We start from the raw sequence: 5,741 nt of genomic DNA, 5'->3' as shown, positions 1-5,741 counted from the left end.
TTTCCTGGGGCACAAGGTCGCATTGTTTCCACGTTCGTGGGAATGGTTGAGTTAGAGGAAGGCAACACAATGGCAGTCACCAATGGTTTGAAAACTTTGCTTAATGAGTACGGCTTGAACATTCATTTAATGCGCGGTTTGGGTACTAACAATGCAGCAGTTATTGTAGACATCAATAACTGGTAGGAGACGTGATACTGGCAGAAGTGAAGCTGTGAGGACGGGCCGTGAGTCGTGCTTGGGTAGCTCAGTTGGTAGAGCACTTGCCCGCGAAAGGCAAAGGTCCCGAGTTCGAGTCTCGGCCCGGCACACGGTTTTAATCTGCCCGGAAGTTTCATCAATAACTGTGTTTATCAGAATTTGAAAAGAGAGGTTCTTTTTGTCTTAATTCCAAGCGTCTACCATCACGTGTAGCTGGCGGTATCTTATGCCGCAGCTGTAACTTTGCCCCGGAATTTGGAATTTTTGTTGTCAAAAATGTATTCTTGAGAGTGATTAAAGAACCAATAGTATCGCTGATTAAGGAAATGCGTTTGTCAGACAGTACAGTAACAAAAATTGATTTTCAGTGGTCCAAGGTCACTACTGTCCAATGGAAACGAATAGACAATATTGCGGCGTTCTGGAATGAAATTAGGTCATACAGAGATTCTAGCGGCTTAAATCCTTTCCGAGAACTCTCATCTACATCTACATGACTACTCTGCAATTCACATTTAAGTGCTTGGCAGAGGGTTCATCGAACCACAATCATACTATCTCTCTACTATTCCACTCCCGAACAGCGAGCGGGAAAAACGAACACCTAAACCTTTCTGTTCGAGCTCTGATTTCTCTTATTTTATTTTGATGATCATTCCTACCTATGTAGGTTGGGCTCAACAAAATATTTTCGCATTCGGAAGAGAAAGTTGGTGACTGAAATTTCGTAAAAAGGTCTCGCCGCGACGAAAAACGTCTATGCTGTAATGACTTCCATCCCAACTCGTGTATCATATCTGCCACACTCTCTCCCCTATAACGCGATAATACAAAACGAGCTGCCCTTCTTTGCACCCTCTCGATGTCCTCCGTCAATCCCACCTGGTAAGGATCCCACAACGCGCAGCAATATTCTAACAGAGGACGAACGAGTGTAGTGTAAGCTGTCTCTTTAGTGGACTTGTTGCATCTTCTAAGTGTCCTGCCAATGAAACGCAACCTTTGGCTCGCCTTCCCGACAATATTATCTATGTGGTCCTTCCAACTGAAGTTGTTTGTAATATTAACACCCAGGTACTTAGTTGAATTGACAGCCTTGAGAATTGTACTATTTATCGAGTAATCGAATTCCAACGGATTTCTTTTGGAACTCATGTGGATCATCTCTCACTTTTCGTTATTTAGCGTCAACTGCCACCTGACACACCATACAGCAATCTTTTCTAAATCGCTTTGCAGCTGATACTGGTCTTCGGATGACCTTACTAGACGGTAAATTACAGCATCATCTGCGAACAACCTAAGAGAACTGCTCAGATTGTCACCCAGGTCATTTATATAGATCAGGAACAGTAGAGGTCCCAGGACGCTTCCCTGGGGAACACCTGATATCACTTCAGTTTGACTCGATGATTTGCCGTCTATTACTACGAACTGCGACCTTCCTGACAGGAAATCACGAATCCAGTCGCACAACTGAGACGATACCCCATAGCTCCGCAGCTTGATTAGAAGTCGCTTGTGAGGAACGGTGTCAAAAGCTTTCCGGAAATCTAGAAATACGGAATCAACTTGAGATCCCCTGTCGATAGCGGCCATTACTTCGTGCGAATAAAGAGCTAGTTGCACAAGAGCGATGTTTTCTGAAGCCATGCTGATTACGTGTCAATAGATCGTTCCCTTCGAGGTGATTCATAATGTTTGAATACAGTATATGCTCCAAAACCCTACTGCAAACCGACGTCAATGATATAGGTCTGTAGTTAAATGGATTACTCCTACTACCCTTCTTGAACACTGGTGCGACCTGCGCAATTTTCCAATCTGTAGGTACAGATCTATCGGTGAGCGAGCGGTTGTATATGAGTGCTGAGTAGGGAGCTATAGTATCAGCGTAATCTGAAAGGAACCTAATCGGTATACAATCTGGACCTGAAGACTTGCCCGTATCAAGCGATTTGAGTTGCTTCGCAACCCCTAAGGTATCTACTTCTAAGAAACTCATGCTAGCAGATGTTCGTGTTTCAAATTCTGGAATATTCCATTCGTCTTCCCTGGTGAAGGAATTTCGGAAAACTGCGTTCAATAACTCCGCTTTAGCGGCGCAGTCGTCGATAACAGTACCATCGGCACTGCGCAGCGAAGGTATTGACTGCGTCTTGCCGCTTGTGTACTTTACATACGACCAGAATTTCTTCGGATTTTCTACCAAATTTCGAGACAATGTTTCGTTGTGGAACCTATTAAAGGCATCTCGCATCGAAGTACGTGCCAAATTTCGCGCGTCTGTAAATTTTAGCCCATCTTCAGGATTTCGCGTTCTTCTGAACTTCGCATGCTTTTTCCGTTGCCTCTGCAACAGCGTTCGGACCTTTTTTGTGTACCACGGGGGATCCGTTCCATCTCTTACCAATTTATGAGGTATGAATATCTCAATTGCTGTTGCTACTATATCTTTGAATTTGAGCCACATCTCGTCTACATTCGCATAGTCAGTTCGGAAGGAATGGAAATTGTCTTTTAGGAAGGCTTCTAGTGGTACTTTATCCGATTTTTTAAATAAAATTATTTTGCGTTTGTTTCTGATGGATTTGGAAGAAATGGTATTGAGCCTAGCTACAATGACCTTGTGATCACTAATCCCTGTATCAGTCATGATGCTCTCTATCAGCTCTGGATTGTTTGTGGCCAAGAGGTCAAGTGTGTTTTCGCAACCATTTACAATTCGCGTGGGTTCGTGGACTAACTGCTCTAAATAATTTTCGGAGAATGCATTTAGGACAATCTCGGAAGACGTTTTGTGCCTACCACCGGTTTTGAACAAGTATTTTTGCCAACATACCGAGGGTAGGTTGAAGTCCCCACCAACTATAACCGTATGAGTGGGGTATTTATTTGTTACGAGACTCAAACTTTCTCTGAACTGTTCCGCAACTGTATCATCGGAGTCTGGGGGTCGGTAGAAGGAGCCAATTATTAACTTAATTCGGCTGTTAAGTATAACCTCCACCCACACCAATTCGCACAGAGTATCTACTTCGACTTCACTACAAGATAAACCACTACTGACAGACACCAACACTCCACCACCAATTCTGCCTAATCTATCTTTCCTGAACACCGTCTGAGACTTCGTAAAAATTTCTGCAGAACTTATTTCAGGCTTTAGCCAGCTTTCTGTACCTATAACGATATCAGCTTCCGTGCTTTCTATTAGCGCTTGAAGCTCAGGGACTTTTCCAGCGCAACTACAACAGTTTACAACTATAATTCCGACTGTTCCTTGATCCAAGCACGTCCTGTAATTGCCAAGCACCCTTTGACATTGCAGCCCATCCCGCACTTTCCCGAGGCCTTCTAACCTAAAAAAACCGCCCAGTCCACGCCACACAGCCTCCGCTACCCGTGTAGCCGCCAGCTGAGTGTAGTGAACTCCTGACCTATTCAGCGGAACCCGAAACCCCACCACCCTATGGCGCAAGTCAAGGAATCTGCAGCCAATACGGTCGCAAAACCGTCTGAGCCTCTGATTCAGACCCTCCACCCGGCTCTGCACCAAAGGTCTGCAGTCGGTTCTGTCAACGATGCTGCAGATGGTGAGCTCTGCCTTCATCTCGTAAGCAAGACCGGCAGCCTTCACCAAATCAGATAGCCGCTGGAATCCAGAGAGAATTTCCTCAGATCCAAAGCGACACACGTCATTAGTGCCGACATGTGCCACCACCTGCAGCTGGCTGCACCCTGTGCTCTTCATGGCATCCGGAAGGACCCTTTCCACATCAGGAATGACTCCTCCCGGAATGCACACGGAGTGCACACTGGATTTCTTCCCCTCCTTAGCCGCCATATCCCTAAGGCGCCCCATTACGTACCTAACACTGGAGCTCCCAACTACCAATAAGCCCACCCTCTGCGATTGCCCGGACCTTGAAGGCTGAGAATGATCCTCTGAAACAGGGCAGGCAGCTGCATCTGGCTCAGCCAGAGACAGTTCCTGAAACCGGTTTGTCAGACGCACCGGGGAGGCTTTCTGATCAGCCTCCGGGGACGCCTTTCGCTGCCTGCCACGCCTTGGAACGACCTCCCAATCAACCACAGGCGAGGGCTCAGCCCCACTGCGGGCAGCAACCGGGGCAACCACAGCGGCAGACCGATCTGGGGTCAGACGGGACGAGGTTGACATCCCCGTGATACCCGAGTCCGGCTCTCCACAGTGGTGCCCATTGGCAACAGCCTCAAGCTGCGCGACCGAAGTCAGCGCCGATTGCAGCTGTGAGCGAAGGGATGTCAAGTCAGCCCTCATCCGAATACAGCAATCGCAGTCCCTGTCCATTCTAATCGATGTTTAACAACAGTTACCGAAACACGAGTCCGTGCCTAGATAACGCAAGCGGAACACGCAAAGAATGTATCAACTAACCTGTACAAATGCCTAACGACTGCGCTACAGTCTGCTGAATTTACGATTACAGTAACTAAAACTCGAAATTGCACCTCCTATACGAAACTCACACGCAATTTAAATAAGAATCTACGAAGTAAACACTAAAGCGCGATGCTACAACTGTCAAATACTATAATACGCCCGAAATATATGAATTAAACAATGCAAGTACCCAAAAACACGCAAAGAAATTAATTAAACTATGTAACAAATAAGTAAGCTAGGGTTATACGACTTGCTGCAGCAGCTGCTTATCCAACGGCGGCAGGGAGCACACTGACTGGCCAACCGACACTGGCCGTTCACAACAAAAACAGAAGACAGACGACTACGCGAATTTGCACTATTCAGGGACTAAGGCGCGATGCTACAACCCTCAAATACTATAATACGCCCGAAATATATGAATTAAACAATGGAAGTACCCAAAAACACGCAAAGAAATTAATTAAACTATCTAACAAATAAGTAAGCTAGGGTTATACGACTTGCTGCTGCAGCTGCTTATCCAACGGCGGCAGGGAGCACACTGACTGGCCAACCGACACTGGCCGTTCACAACAAAAACAGAAGACAGACGCCTACGAGAATTTGCACTATTCAGGTACTAAGGCGCGATGCTACAACCCTCAAATACTATAATACGCCCGAAATATATGAATTAAACAATGGAAGTACCCAAAAACACGCAAAGAAATTAATTAAACTATCTAACAAATAAGTAAGCTAGGGTTATACGACTTGCTGCAGCAGCTGCTTATCCAACGGCGGCAGGGAGCACACTGACTGGCCAACCGACACTGGCCGTTCACAACAAAAACAGAAGACAGACGCCTACGAGAATTTGCACTATTCAGGTACTAAGGCGCGATGCTACAACCCTCAAATACTATAATACGCCCGAAATATATGAATTAAACAATGGAAGTACCCAAAAACACGCAAAGAAATTAATTAAACTATCTAACAAATAAGTAAGCTAGGGTTATACGACTTGCTGCTGCAGCTGCTTATCCAACGGCGGCAGGAAGCACACTGACTGGCCAACCGACACTGGCCGTTCACAACAAAAACAGAAGACAGACGACTACGCAAA

General features: G+C 45.9%; 1 non-coding gene across 1 annotated transcript; it reads left to right on the top strand.

The window, feature by feature from the left end:
• Positions 1-235: 235 nt before the first annotated feature.
• Positions 236-310, top strand: Trnas-cga (transfer RNA serine (anticodon CGA)). Its single transcript has one exon. It is a non-coding gene; the product is annotated as a tRNA-Ser (tRNA).
• The last annotated feature ends 5,431 nt before the right edge of the window (positions 311-5,741 follow it).

The sequence above is a fragment of the Schistocerca gregaria genome, chromosome 8, assembly GCF_023897955.1.
Source record: "Schistocerca gregaria isolate iqSchGreg1 chromosome 8, iqSchGreg1.2, whole genome shotgun sequence".
Lineage (NCBI taxonomy): Eukaryota > Metazoa > Arthropoda > Insecta > Orthoptera > Acrididae > Schistocerca > Schistocerca gregaria.
The sequence above is the reverse complement of the archived record's forward strand: the minus strand, read 5'-3'. Positions and strand labels throughout refer to the sequence as shown.